We start from the raw sequence: 16,621 nt of genomic DNA on the forward strand, positions 1-16,621 counted from the left end.
TATTCTCCAGTTGCTCCAGAACGCTGCAGCACGTGTTCTGACAAAAACCAGGAAGAGAGATCATATTTCTCCAATACTCGCCACTTTGCACTGGCTCCCTGTAAAGTTTAGAATAGAGTTTAAAATTCTCCTCCTTACTTACAAAGCCATAAATGGCCAGGCACCTTCTTATCTTAAAGAGCTCATAGTACCTTATTGCCCTACTCGAACACTGCGTTCCCAGAATGCAGGTCTACTTATGGTTCCTAAAGTCTCAAAAAGCAGAACAGGAGTCAGAGCATTTAGCTATCAAGCTCCTCTCCTGTGGAACCATCTTCCAGTCTTTGTCCGGGAGGCAGACACTGTCTCTACATTTAAGAGTAGGCTTAAAACTTTCCTTTTTGATAAAGCTTATAGTTAGGGCTGGCTCAGGCTTGTCCTGGACCAGCCCCTAGTTATGCTGCTATAGGATTAGACTGTCGGGGGACATCCAAAGATACACCGAGCTCCTCTGTCCTTCTGTCCCTCTCCATCCGCACGCTTTCATGTCCTACCACGGCGTCTTACTAACTTAGCTCCTTCCCCGGAGTCTCTGTGCTTTGTCGTCTTGCAGGTTCCCATGGACAGTGTCTGAATCTGGATTGTGGATTTCAGCTGCGTCTCCTGCCTTGGCCCTGCCTGACATCCACTGCAACTGCTACTGCTGTTATTACATCCACTGTCACTGTTACTGTGATTGCATGTCTGTCTCTCTGTCTCTGTCTCTGTCTCTCTCTCTCTCTCTCTGACTGCATTTCTGTCTGTCTGTCTGTCTGTCTGTCTGTCTGTCTGTCTGTCTGTCTGTCTGTCTGTCTGTCTCACTCTCCCTCTCTTGCTCTTCCTCTCTCACCCAACCGGTCGAGGCAGATGGCCGCCCACCCAGAGTCTGGTTCTGCTCGAGGTTTCTGCCTGTTAAAAGGAAGTTTTTCCTCGCCACTGTCGCCAAGTGCTTGCTCATGGGGGAATTGTTGGGGAATTGTTGGTTTCTTTGTAGATAAAAGAACTTGGTCTGTACCAGCTCTATATGGAAAGTGTCCAGAGACAACTTCTGTTGTGATTTGGCGCTATACAAATAAATTTGAATTGAAAATAAATTGAATTGTACTGTATTTCCATGTACAAATATTCATGACTGCTGTCAATAAATATTTATTGTATATCTGTAAAATGTTTCATGTAAATAAATGTGTAATATACAGTATTTGCTTTGGAAAAACTTGGCTACATGTTCAAGAAAAAATACCATCTGAATTTGTGGCATTGACTGACTATATTTAGTTTATTATGGTGTATGAACAGTGAAGTTAAGTAGGTTATTACAGATGAAACTCACTGCTCTATCCCCCATAGCTGTAAACGACCGTAATCAGCCCTGTAAATGTTGTATGCATTCTGCAGCAAGAACACATTTAGACAAACAGGTTCTAAACCTGAATGGTCGATTATTCAATTCAATTTTATTTGTATAGCGCCAAATCACAACAGAAGTTGTCTCAGGACACTTTCCATATAGAGCTGGTACAGACCAAGCTCTTTTATCTACAAAGAAACCAACAATTCCCCAACAATTCCCCCATGAGCAAGCACTTGGCGACAGTGGCGAGGAAAAACTTCCTTTTAACAGGCAGAAACCTCGAGCAGAACCAGACTCTGGGTGGGCGGCCATCTGCCTCGACCGGTTGGGTGAGAGAGGAAGAGCAAGAGAGGGAGAGTGAGACAGACAGACAGACAGACAGACAGACAGACAGACAGACAGACAGACAGACAGACAGACAGACAGAAATGCAGTCAGAGAGAGAGAGAGAGAGACAGAGACAGAGACAGAGAGACAGACATGCAATCACAGTAACAGTGACAGTGGATGTAATAACAGCAGTAGCAGTTGCAGTGGATGTCAGGCAGGGCCAAGGCAGGAGACGCAGCTGAAATCCACAATCCAGATTCAGACACTGTCCATGGGAACCTGCAAGACGACAAAGCACAGAGACTCCGGGGAAGGAGCTAAGTTAGTAAGACGCCGTGGTAGGACATGAAAGCGTGCGGATGGAGAGGGACAGAAGGACAGAGGAGCTCGGTGTATCTTTGGATGTCCCCCGACAGTCTAATCCTATAGCAGCATAACTAGGGGCTGGTCCAGGACAAGCCTGAGCCAGCCCTAACTATAAGCTTTATCAAAAAGGAAAGTTTTAAGCCTACTCTTAAATGTAGAGACAGTGTCTGCCTCCCGGACAAAGACTGGAAGATGGTTCCACAGGAGAGGAGCTTGATAGCTAAATGCTCTGACTCCTGTTCTGCTTTTTGAGACTTTAGGAACCATAAGTAGACCTGCATTCTGGGAACGCAGTGTTCGAGTAGGGCAATAAGGTACTATGAGCTCTTTAAGATAAGAAGGTGCCTGGCCATTTATGGCTTTGTAAGTAAGGAGGAGAATTTTAAACTCTATTCTAAACTTTACAGGGAGCCAGTGCAAAGTGGCGAGTATTGGAGAAATATGATCTCTCTTCCTGGTTTTTGTCAGAACACGTGCTGCAGCGTTCTGGAGCAACTGGAGAATATTCAGCAACGAATTTGGGCAGCCTGATAGTAAGGAATTGCAATAATCCAGCCTGGAAGTTACGAATGCATGGACTAGTTTTTCTGCATCATTTTGAGACAAAATATGCCTGATTTTTGCGATATTACGTAGGTGAAAAAAGGCAGTCCTTGAAATTTGTTTTACATGGGAGTGAAAGGACATGTCTTGGTCAAAGATGACTCCCAGATTCTTTACAGTGGTGCTGGAGGCCAGCGCAATGCCATCCATAACTGCTATGTCATCAGAAAGTGACTTTCTAAGATGTTTAGGGCCTACTACTATAACTTCAGTTTTGTCCGAGTTTAGCATCAGAAAATTGCAGGTCATCCAGGTCTTTATGTCATGAAGACATGCTTGTAGTCTAGTTAACTGACTGGTTTCTTCCGGCTTCATTGATAAATATAGCTGGGTATCATCTGCATAGCAATGAAAATTTATTGAGTGCTTCCTGATAATCTTACCTAAAGGAAGCATATATAAGGTGAATAGAATTGGTCCAAGCACAGAACCCTGCGGAACTCCATAGCTGACTTTAGTGAGCACAGAGGAGTCATCATTAACGCGTACAAACTGAGAGCGATCTGACAAGTAGGATTTAAACCAGCTTAGCGCAGTTCCCTTAATGCCAATGAAATGTTCCAGTGTCTGCAATAGGATGCCATGGTCAATTGTGTCAAATGCAGCACTAAGATCCAATAAGACTAGTACAGAGACAAATCCTTTATCAGATGCAATTAGAAGGTCATTTGTAACTTTAACCAGTGCTGTCTCTGTGCTATGATGCACTCTAAATCCTGACTGGAAATCCTCGAATAAACTATTATTGTTTAGAAAGTCGCACAGCTGATTGGCAACTGCTTTCTCAAGAGTTTTTGAGAGAAAGGGAAGGTTGGATATCGGTCTATAGTTGGCTAAAATCCCTGGATCAAGAGTAGGCTTTTTCAGTAGCGGTTTTATCACAGCTACTTTAAAGGACTGTGGTACGTAGCCTGTTGATAAAGAGAGATTTGCATGAAGGCCTTTCATCCAGCTGCTGCTGCCATCTTGTCACCTATTATGCATAACATAAGGTGAGTATTTGCAGTGGCATGTTATCTGCAATCATACACTGCGATCACAAGTGTAGGTAAAGATAATGTGACCTGTGGCACCTCATGGCAGCATATGTTCTCAGGCTCTGACTACATCGTCGCACAATTTCCAAATATACACTGATACAAACTAATAACAGAAATCATGCATGTATAAAGCTCAAGAAATAAGAAACTTTGAATACCAGCATTTTCAACCAATGAAAGCACCCACGTTTTAGATTTGAATGTGTGTGCTCTAGCTAGCTACTTTTTCTCAGCCTGAGGTGAATGGCCAGTAGTGCTGGACAGCAGTGTCGTCTGTGTGTGCTCCGCCTATTCATGTCAATGTCTCAGCAACCCAGTGGTTGCTAGAAACCCTGTCCTTTTTATGTAAACAACCAGGACCTTCGGACTCTGCTTTCATATGATACCAGGCTTGTGTGGTTTGCGTGACGTGGTGAAATCAGCAGAAGCACTAAAGTGGACATATGCTATTTCCGTATTTTCGTTACATGTGCATGTAATTTCTTGGGGTATGAATTATATTTCAATTGTGTGGCAATGCTTGGTAGAGGCTTTTAGCTGAGTTTCTCACCATGATTCTGCTATGCTACAAGTTAGGATCGGTGCTTCCGAGCGTGACCATTGACCACCTGAACTGTGGGCATCTCACGCTGCCCCTTGTACAGGCAGTGCTCGTATTGAAGACAAAAAAAAAAAAAAATTTGACTAACCTTTCAGAAGTGTCCTGCTGAATTGTCTGAGCCTGAGGTTCTGTAGGAGCCTTCCCTGCCTTCAGGATCCAATTTCAGTTAAAACAAAATATCTGATATCTGGCAGTCGAGTGTCAAGCCCTTTTATGGGTGTGTCCACCCTCCCTGACACTGACACACTTCGCTCCAGCCAATCTGGCTGAGGGTTACAAGAGCTTCTGATGAGGTCAAGCTGTAGACTTTCCCTATGTGAGACACAAATGAATGCTGACAGAGAACCACATTCATCTGGGGACAGATCACCAGTTGTTTAATGTTACTAACAATGTATTGCTCAATGGTACATTTATTTCCAAATAGAAATCATTACATTTCATAATGTACTGTTGTCTACTCATAACACAAGGTAAGGCAGGGGTTAATAATTGCATTCAAAATGAAAATAATTTGTTTAACAGTAAATGTGAACAAAACACACATTCACTCGATGAAAACAGCTTGAGGATTGATTATCTTAACAATGGGGAATGGACCAATTTATCTGGGGGAAAGCTTACGTGATTCAGTCTGTAAAGGGATATTTTCAATAGACAATCAAACAGACTGACCTGGCTTGTAGGGAGGGGCTGGGTTCCTGTGACAATCAGCAGATCGTCATTTCTGTTACGGTTTGTGCCAATATGTTTTTGGTTGGACCCAAAGATGCAGACCAGAGAGAGAGAGAGGTAGTTATAATAACATAATTTATTTACAATAAATAATAAACAACAAAAGGTGCACTCAAAAGGAGTGGAGGAAAAACTAAGTGAGCTCCGTTGCGACGGGTCTGAAGCAAGGCACACGCTGGGGTTAGGGAACTCAGTAGGCAACTGAAACACAAGTTCAAGAGAGGAACATTAGCACACTCACAGGCAGAGGAGACAGAGGATTTGTTACTCATAATTATCGAATACACGATCACGCCAGGGGACAGGAATCAAGATTCAGGAACAATACGGCAACAGGTAACCTGTGCCTTATCAGCGTCATACGCATCAGGTGCACTCCTGTGAAGGCGGAGCTGGACATGTACAAAGGGTGTGTACACACAAAAACGTGACGTACGCTCTTTTGCACGGCAAAGTTCAGATGTATCAAGAGTGAAATGATTGTGGAAATGTGCGGTGCCTCACGCCAACTTCATGGCTGGCGTATGCACGTTTCTACAGCATTCACCAATATTTGTGAGGACGCCTATTAGTTGGCGATCATTTATGCTGCCTATTGCTCTAATGATTTCTTCTTGTGACTCCAGCACAGCATGGGTGAGGCCAGTGGGGTGGACAGCAGCAGCAGCAGCAGCCAGTGGATGCGCCAGAGACGCTGCGGATGCTGGAGGAATCCCCGAGTCTGTGACGCCGGAGACACCAGGGACGGTGGAGGAATCCCTCGAGTCTGTGGCATGTGGCTGCAACTGCACTGACAGCCTCACACACACTCTCCCACTCACTCCTCTTGCGTTTGTTGCTTATGTTGGAGGACAGCATGCCAAAGAGCACATTTTTGCACACTTCCACTTCCTTGAGTAGCATCTCCAATTTGCTTTCGGTGAAATTCTTTTTCTTTCCCATCTTACTCATTCTTTTTTGATTTTCTGATTGTGCAGAGAGGGGAATCCCAGGTGCAGGGCTCATTTAAATATGATTTGCGTGTTTAAATAGGGGGCATGGACAGGGAGGGGTCAGGTACTCCAACATGCGCTCAATTCCACGTTGATTGGGATGTACAGAGGAAATGTGCTTGGATTCATGCGTGCGCACAGCGTAGGAAATCCACACAAGTCTTTGTACATGAGGCCCCACTGGGGAAAGAAAAAAAGGAAAACACAAGGAAACAGACAAATCTGCAGGATTGTAACAATTTCACCATTTGGGTGCCTTCTTCCAAATCTTCCTGATATTAGCCATGTGATCAGTGACCGCAGGCAAGGCAATCTCCTTATCCTGAGCAGGGAACAGAGCAAGTTGATAGTGGAGTGAGACTTTGAAGGGAGAGAGACCACTGGCGGAGGAGGTGAGTGAGTTGTGCGAATATTCAATCCAGGGGAGGAGAGAGCTCCAGTTAGCAGGGTTTTCAATGATGAGACAACGCAGGGCAATGTCCAGGTCCTGATTAGCTCCCTCTGTCTGGCCTTCGGACTGGGGATGAAAACCAGAAGTTAAAATGACCGTGGCCCCCAAGGCTTTAGCAAAAGCCTTCCAAACGTGAGAAATGAACTGGGGACCATGGTCAGAAACAATGCCCATGGGGTTTCCATGTAACCTAATGATGTGTTAATAGCTCAGTGGTTTCAAAGGCAGATGGAAGTTTGTGAAGGGGAATGAGGTGTGCCTTAGAGAAATGGTCGACGATGGTGGTCCATGGCAATGTGGAACCTGGGTCTTCTATGGACAGGCAGAGGATGGTGCCTGATGGGGGGCTTTGCTCTGTGCGCAGATGGTACAGGCAGCAACATACTCATGGGCGTCCAGAGACAGCCACCAGAAGTGTCGGCAGAGTATGGAGATAGTGCAGTTGGCTCCGAGATAACAGGCAAGGCAAGTGGAATGGGACCAGTGAAGAACCTTAAAGCAGACTGATGGAGGGACAGAAAGTTTATTTGGGGGTCCGTTACCTGGGTCAGGGTGCTGTCATTGGGCTTCCTGAACCACTCCTTCAATTCCCTAGGTGAGAGCTGACATTACCCGATCAGCAGGTAGGATGGTATCAGGTAAAGTTTCAGGCTCAGACGGAGAGAACTGAAAAACAGGAGGCTGAAAAATACAGCCCACCTGGCTTATCTGGAGTTTAGCTGTCTTGGAGTATGCCAAAATTTCGTGATCCATCCATGCGCTAGTCAGTTCCCTCCAACCAGTGTCTCTAATGTCAGTTTCATGGCTAACGACTCCTGGTTTCCCACATCGTAATTCCGTTCTGTGGGGAGAGATAGCAAGAAAAGAAAGCACAGGGATGCAAGCGGTTCTCTGAACCTGCCTTTGAGACAACACTGCTCTCACACTGGTATCTGAAGCATCGGGGCTGAGGTGAAAAGCCCCTTAAGCTTGTTGAAAGATCTCTCCACCTTGGAAGGAGTTAACGTAGTCAAAGCGGCAATCTTACAATAGTTCTGGACAAACCGTTGATAGAAGTTTGCGTAACCCAGAAATCGCTGCAAATCCTTGCCAGTCTCCAGGACACTGCTATCACCTCCTCGCCCCCCTCCTTTATGCTAACAAAATGGTAAGTATTACGTAGGTCCAACTTAGTAAAGATGGTGGCTTCCTGGAGAAACTCGAAAGCCCGCTGCTAATGAGTCTTTTAATGTTTGACACTCAATACAATAGTTTACAGCAGAACAACAGAAAATAAACCCAAGTGATACTGCTTGCATCGAAAAGACAAGCTTTGTGATTCTCCTTGACTATCCCTAATGTGGGTGATTGTGAAATATGGACTTTTTGGCTCATTGCCAGAAGCTGGCAAGCTAATTGGAGTCACTCTCAGGGTGGACCAGACCTTTTCTGCTGGTGAGTAACATTAGATGCATGCATATTCTGAATTCAGTAATATTCTGTGGTCCGTATGGGAATGTGATGGGCTGGATGTGAACCATGGGCTGCCAGTTGATGATACGGGCTGGGTCCGGACTGACTTGCCATTCTGTATGGACTTTGAGAAGGCCTGCTCTAAATGTTAAGAAAAGATGCAGTTCTTCCTTTTGTATCTCCTTTAGCATAGGACTCACTGTGTCTGGACCATTGTTCATGAAGGGAAAAGAGATCATGCCAATTTCATTAATGCAAGGCTTTTGGCCATTTATGACAATAAAGGATTAATGTGTCACATTACATATTCACAGCCCGTATCAGCCCAAAATAATTCAAAGCACATTCTAGTCAACATTTCAAGGTGTTTACTAGGTGGTTGTTCTTCAGTTGTTAAAGGCATAGGCGTATAGTCAGATCACAGTCAGAACCATGACATATCCTGTATTTAGAGAAGATGATGTTTTAAATTCAACATATGGTTGAAATTTGAGTGATATGTGCAGTAGCCTAACATGTTATGCTTATCCTGCATAAATTTATTTTTACAGTCATACTAATTTGAGAATGTTTTACTCTACTGCATATCAAAGCAGCCACAGCAACTACAAAGTCAACAACATGAACCAATGCATGAGACCTGCAAGGAGATGAAGTCGGGGAGACAGCAACTGGTCATAGGCGACATACCTATAATCATTTTTTCTGTGATAGACTGAGCACCAGAGATAAGAAGTTGGAGTTCAAGCACTGCATGAAAAACCAAATTTTCGACCCGTAAATCCCCGCGAATTTCATTGATTTTCGGCGATTTACGGCAAGTTTACGGGGAACTTCGCCGGCTTCAAAAATCGTTGGAAACGAACCATCTGTCGGCGGGGGGCATGGTTAATCGCACCTTCGCAGAGGTGCAAATAGCTCTAATTAGCACATGAATGCTACTGACGTTGATCTACTCAGGCTGGCCTGCTGACTTCACAAACAACCATTGGATGATTCCACAGGCATTTTAAAAGGAAACCATCATGTGATTGGATAGCAACTCCAATCACATGAGTGAGTGATCATGTGATTGGATGACAACTCTGCTGCTATTGGTCATCTGTGCGCCACAAATAATAATAATAATAATAATAATAATAATAATAATAATAATAATAATAATAATAACTAGACAAATTCCCCTCGGCGGGAAATTTGGAGAGTGATACAGTGCGCAAACGCCGGGCTGTGTTGCTGACAGAGGTCAGTGTCCAGTACTAAAAACACATCGCGAAGCTGACATTAGCATGTCAGCAAACACATTGAGAAGGTCTCAAACACCATTAGAATGCCTTTACCAATCATTTCAACCTATGTTAGCATGTTAGCATTAGCATGCTAACATTAGCATGTTAGTACACCAAACCGACATCAACAGGTATACCTCCAGGCACCAACAAGTTCATAGGACCTCATGTTAGCATTAGCATGTTAGCATTGTGGCTAACGCTAACAGGCCAACATCACTCATTACATCACTAACACATACAACTCACCAGTAGGTAGCTTGGCTGTGGCTGGTTAGCATGTCACTATAGAGCTTAATGGAGAACTGATCATTTGACTGAGCTGCACAGCTGCAGCTAAAGCTCCATATGTGTGTGTGTGGGAGAGGCAATTAGGCTCAGAGGTTGCCACGGCAACTTGAGATCAGGCCACCTGCGGGTCTGCGAGACTCTGAGAAACGTCTGAATTTGGCCTCTGCGCACCCTCCGAACAAACGCTTCTCACGCCGACACCGAAACTCCTATTGCCGAAATTTCTTCACCGTGAGAGCCACAAGGCTTTGCTGTACACTCTGATCACTTTCTTTTTTCGCTGGGCTGAAAAATGCGGATTTTAGAGCGAGTTAAAAAACGGCTGGTTTCTGTCTCTTCCATTTTTCATTTGTATTGGACCTTATGGGCGAGGTCAGAGGCGCTCTCCTCGCTCAGAGGCTCATAACTCAAAAACCGTAAGTCCTGTCGCTTAGCCAGGCACATCGTGAGAATCAGCGCAAGCGGCACTACAACCTTGGAAAGTTTCGCGCACATAGAGCAAAATTTATGCTTTGGAGGAGCGTGGAAAGACAAAAGTTTCACACAATTTTCACAGCTTCTCTCCACTCTGGCAGTTAATCCCCTCCACTCTAGCGCGAACATTCCGTGCAATACACACCCATGATAAACTCACAATTTCTCCCAAAACGCTCACGGTCATTGAACAGCGACTGCTCAAAAACTATACGACCTATCAAAACGAAACTTAATACACCCATAGACGAGACTTGTGTCTACGTTTTAAAGTTGGAACGGCGTCTCTAGGTGAAAGTATGCCGGAGCAGTAGCCCTTTGAAAAAGGGGGAGATTTTTTCTCATTTTTCGGCTCGTCCCATTCATTTCTTATGGGATTTTTTCGTGCGTATTCTGTAGAGAAAAATAATAGCCATCGATTCCCGATCAAGCCGCACGTTTTGATATATAATTCGCCTGGGTGCTCGCTATCGTTTTAGACTAGTAGCGAACCGAAAAAAGTACGGAAGATGAATAAGAAGAAGAAGAAGAAGAAGAAGAAGAAGAAGAAGAAGAAGCGCACAGAAGAACAATAGTGCTTTGCACTGAACACAGCAGGGGCTTCGCCCCTGCTGTGTTCAGGCAAAAGCACTGTATCACTAATAATAAATACATATTAAATTCATATATTATATAAGTTAACATATAAAAAATAGTTATTATATTGTTATATTTCTGTATATATAAATGACATATATATTTTATTTGATTGATGATTCATTGATTTATTTGGCGATCCACCTTCTACACTACCACACAGTAGAACACAAAGAATACAGTTGACAGAAACATTTGATGAAATCATGACACACACATTAAGAAGGATCAACCAAGTAAAATCAGTGACTACTGGGGAAAAAAAGCAAGGAAATGTGCAGAGGGGTTCACTGATAAGAGTCTCTAGGTTGGGCCATGCCGCTGGTCCATGATGCATTAAAAAGAGTCTAAGGCCTTTGGAAATGCTTCTTTACTGCCTCTGGGTCATACTGAGGTGGCGCCTGTCGCTTTATAGGGGACTCGATGTGAAGCCTCTTGCAGTGTGTCGCCACATACTTTGGGTCGCTCTCCAGCCGATCTTGCAGTGTCTGGCAGAGTTTGGAGAGCTAGGACACTCCTTCTTGCTTCCAGCAGCTGTAAATACAGGTATTAATATAATATTAGTACTGCTAAGAAACAATAACGCATGATAACATATGTGAGCATGTTTGTCAAAAACAATGCAGATAATAAATAAAACTCAGCCCATTTTTACATTGTTGTGAAAATAAAGCAGCATTCATGGGACTCCTGCTTCCTTCTTTGTCTGCTGCGAGCTGAAATCTTCACAGTTGCTGCCTGAACTGAAAGAGCTGCCTGGGCATACCTGAAGCTCCTCCACACCATCTCATAATATGTCTTACAGGTCGCTGGAAGAAAATATATATTGGTTTGAAATAATTAAGACAGGCATCAGTAAAAACAACAACAAGAAACAACAGAAAGGGTTTAAAAGACTGCTGTCCACACAATCCATGTCTGGACTCCCAGTTAAAGTCGCCATCAAATATGACGTCACCGTTTCGTTGTGGGGCGAGTTTAGTCTGTAAAACACAAAAAGTACAAACAGGTCATGAAACGTTTACGTTTACTTATATTCTGCAGAATATTTCCTGTACATTTTATTAACTTACCCCTGCTCAGGTTCATATCGCCTGTCGTGTCCGTCACTATTGTGCAGACGTCGCACCTTTTCCTTTAAAATACAAAATACATTGTAATGTTAAATGTAACGTGAACGATTACCAAACGTTCGGAACGTAGTGCAATAAGAATAATAAAGGTTTGGCGCCCTAAAAACTGCACAATGTGGTACTAAATGCTAACGTTACTTACGTAACTTACGCACCCGTCTCTTCGTCTCCGCAGCTGCAGTTCGGTCGGGGCTGCTCCTCCAGAGCGAGCAGTCTGGCTTTTATCACGGTCATTCTCCTCGCCAACTGCGCCATCAGCTGCGTTAGCAGCCGAGACAATCCACTGAAGACGCTCAGCAGTTTCTTCTCTAAATTGTTTGGACTTTCTGGATATGGTCGCTCCGCAGCCAGGCCGTCCACTCGTCGCAGAGGAGTGCCTTCTGGGATGAACTGAAGACGACGTCCGGCCATTGTATGCAGAGTTGAAGTTTAGCAGGATCCGAAACGTAACTGTTGTAATCCAAGCTCGATTCGCGTTCACAAACGCGCCGAGGTCGTTTTCTGCAGACGTCATTGCGTCAGAGGAGGCGTCCAATCACATGCGAGGTCGCGCTCTCAGAATTTCTCGCGAGACCATTTTTGTTGGGTAAATGAAAAACATGCTGTGATTTTGTTAGGTACTTTGATTTTCTAAATTGATTTTCTAAAGTGACATCATCGATAATAAAAAAATTAAAGTTACTTTGGTGTATTCCCTTTTTATTCCTACTTAAAGAATCATCAGTGGACTTACTCTGCTGGAAATTTGCAAGCTAATCACACAAGCATTGTTCATCTGGTGTTGTGGTGGCAAAATGCGAAAAATTGTGACCAGTGTCCAAGAACTGTAGATGCTTTAATTTTCACAATTTTGATTTAGCAATTTAAGTGGAAAATTAAAGACCTTTGAGAGTCAAGACACTTATCCTGTATGTAACCTATAAAATTATTTAAACACACTTTTAAATCCTCATGAAAAAAAAAAAATCTTTGTGTTCTGTAGGCACAGAACACACACACACCCACCCACCCACACACACACACACACACACACATACACACACACACACACACACAAACACAAAATCCCAATTTGCATTTGTATAGCTTTGCAGCATTTACATTTGCATTTTAACACCTCATGGTCACAGTGGCTGAGGGAGAACTTCCACGGGAATTTACAGTGACGGAAATTGACGGAAATGTAGACTTTTCATGCAGTGAAGCTCATTGCTGTCTTGAAGCTAGCACAAATTATCCAGCAAATGCCAGTCTAGCTAAACAAATTAGCTTCCACTTCAACCCACTGGAGCTGCAAGTGGTGAACATTATTGCTGGGAAATGACAAGGGAGCAACACAGCTAAGGAAACACAGCATGAGAGGCAACAAGTGCCCGTAAAAACACCCAGAACTGTGGTAAGTGTGTCATCCAGCTATGATAAAAATAAATGCCCTATTAATAAGGGTACATGTAAAAAGTGCAACAGGCAAAGACGCTGCAAATACCACAGGAAAGAACAGACAAATACTACCCAAATACTGGGTGAAAGGCTGGTGCTTATATTCTAAGGCAGCAAGTGAGTCTTGATTGCCTGATTGAGAGAGGGTATGTTCAGCAGGAGGACGCTGGATCTGACCTGCCAGCCATGCCCTGCAGTAAACCATACACATACAACAGACCGGGGAGAGGCAGACAGGAGACAGAGGGAAAAGGAGGGGAAAACTTCAGATCCCCACAAGTCAAGCTTTGTAGTCTTGAACCTCCCGTGATGTAGCCACTGGTGCAGTATAGCTGCTTGTGTTGTAATTGGACAATAGATATTTATTGATTGAAGGATTAATGATTGTTGATCAGTATTGCTGAGTTTAAAAATGCTATTTTACATTTAAAGAGCTGCTGTCTGTGATTTTGAGATTATTTGTGCTTATGTGTGGTGGTAATACCTGGTTGTGAAAGTCAATGCTTGGATTCAACCCTTCATTGTTCACTTGATAAATATAAAATTGTCTTTTGGTGGCACGGTGAAACAGGTGGTAACACTGTCGCCTCACAGCTAGAAGGTCCTGGTTCGAATCCCACTGTGGGCGCTGGTGGCATGTCCTCCACCATGCCTTCAGTGAAATGCAGAGAGCCAACCAGTCAAAGTGATGGCCAAAAACTTCACAGGACATAGTAACAAAGGTAACTTAGTGCAAGTTTTGCCGGGAAAAAAGAAGCACAAGGAGGAAAAAGCCACTAATGCCAACTGTGTTGCCTTCCAGACCATGGCGAAAAAATAGGTCTGTGTAGGCTATCTGATAATGTGAGGCTACTACTCCAGACACTTAGAGATCCTATGCCAACCAGTATTTAGATCATAGGAAAGCTAGTAGCCACCTTTGCACAGTATGGTGTTCCAGAGGGGCTAGTAAGTGACAATAGATCTCAGCAAGTTTCAGAGGAGTTCAGACAGTACAGTGAGAAAAATGATTATATTCATGTAACATAAGGTCTGCATTACTCCCAGAGTAACAGACAGGCTAAGAGGGCTGCACAGGTAGCAAAAGAATCAGATACCTGTTTGAAAGCTAAATACTGTCCACATCCTTACAATATATAAATGGAAACACAAAAGGTCGTATAACTTTAGCACTTAGTATATTTATGTATTACTTGAAGTATATGTACACATCACTTCGACATTACGCTTCAATTGTGATTTTGAGAAAGGCTACTGGCAAGTGGGTGATTGAGAACATGGATGAGAGAGATAGTGTTATGTGCTGAGGTGGTATTTTGGACTCAAATGCAGACTCAGAAGGGGAGTGACCAGTTCACCATTTATTGTAACAATAGGGGTTTCCAAATACTCAGATGAAAGGTTAGGAGAGTGTTTTCTGCGAGAATGGATAGCATGGGGCCCAGGGGTGATGAGTGGATCCCGAGAGCGTAGATGCAATTGGTGTACAGGTGGATGAATACCTGGGCGGGGTGATGTGGTGGTGAGGCACTGGTGAAAACACAGGGGTGGTATTTGTAGGCTTGAGGCTGGTGGCGGGGTGAGGTCAAGTGGTGAGGCGGCAGGGACACTGGTGCTGGGAGCTAGAAGTGGGAACAGGCGGACCCTCTGAGGAGGCAACGAAAGAGAACAAGTGAGAAATCACAAGCAAGACGAGATGTAGCTTATAACTGATTAGATTTGTCTCTCTAGAAAACACAAAAGATAGCCAACTATACCACTGAGTGGCGGAAATAATCTGGCAACGAGTCCTTCGCTGTTTGCCGTCTATATCCAGTCCACGATTGTGATTGGGACCAGCTGTGTTGGGGCCAAACCACGCCCAACATCTGCTGAAAGAGGACAAACGAAAAAAACAAGCCCCACACAACTCCACAGAAAACAAAACACAGACGTACCACAAATCACCACAGATAGTATCAAAACAGTCATTGGTGGAGCATGTTTCTGCACCTCTTGCGCAGTGATGCTTGGCAGATTTGTCATTTTTCCCTCGGGTTAGGGTTAGATTCACTAAAATCCATGTGGAATATTTTACAAACGCATGACTTTAACCCGTGTTGTTCTTCATTAAGCATTTGTAAACCTTAAAACATTTGTTAAGTGCACTGACAGTATCGACACACACACCTAAATCTAGGGAGCAGGTTATTGTAGAGGTGTCCAAGGATTATGGGACAGCAATAAATAATGGTCACACACATGTTGTGTTTTTATCACTTGTGGGGACATTACATAGACTTACATTCATTTCGTGGAGCCTTCATTCATTTCCTGGAGCCTTACCCGGCCGGACCTCAGGGGGGACCTACACACCTTCCACAGGAGGCTGAAACTAAGACACTATTTCTGGGGAGGACGAGGACGAGAGCCTGTGCTCTTCACTGGACCGTCCCAGTGGCAGCCACATCCAGACACCATTTCATCAGAAATAATGACATTAATTAATAAAAACAATTCATTACTCACCAAATGGCACCCCCGTTCACATACACATCCAAACATAAACAAACATGATGTGTGCAGTCTGATGTGTTTTTCGGAAACATGGTTGCATTCGGACATACCCGACGACAACGTCTCCATCAGTGGCTTTCAGACTGTTCGGGCTGACCAGGACTGCACGCAGAGCAGTGTAGCAGAACTAGCCTCCAACTGACCCCTTCCTTCCCTCCTTTTCTGGTGATAATCAAGGGAAACGGAGGTGTAAGCCCATCAGCTGATTGAATAGTAGACCATCTGGTCTATCTATAATGCAATCAGATTTCAAAGAGAGAGACAGTATGTCTGGCTCAGTGAAGTACTCTTCTCACATGTTGAAAAAGGAGAGCCAAAAGGTTAACGCCTATCACCTATTCAGGGTGTCCCACTCAAACACTAATCACTCCCCCAATAGCCCTAAGGACCCAATACAGTAAAGCTGGCTGGGAAGAACAAAGGCCAGGTTTCAACTGAATCCACAAACCGAGTCTGCTGATGGGTTGCAAAGTAGCCAACCTTGAAATGAACTGTTTGTAAGCCGGAGGACTTTGTTTCTTGGTATACCTGACAATTGCATCTCTGTATGAATCAACGCTGGATATATTCACAGGACTAAACCCATGATCTGGATGCTGCCCATGTTTTCCCATGTCCCATGACAAGCTGTGAATCTAACTTTGTTTTAAAGATTTGCCTGAGGCTCTACTATGGAGCCTTTCTACCATCTAAGGATTCGTAGGGTTTGAAGTTGATTGTGCTTTATGAGACTTATATTAAGGAACAATCATAAGGATGATAATCATTTTGGCAATTATAGTCTGCCTTTCTTTATTTCGTTATTCTTATTTCTTTCTTTATCTCTTTCTATTTCTTTTATTTTTGTACTAGTTATATAT

Source organism: Chaetodon trifascialis, chromosome 2, assembly GCF_039877785.1.
Source record: "Chaetodon trifascialis isolate fChaTrf1 chromosome 2, fChaTrf1.hap1, whole genome shotgun sequence".
NCBI classification, from domain to species: Eukaryota; Metazoa; Chordata; class Actinopteri; order Chaetodontiformes; family Chaetodontidae; genus Chaetodon; species Chaetodon trifascialis.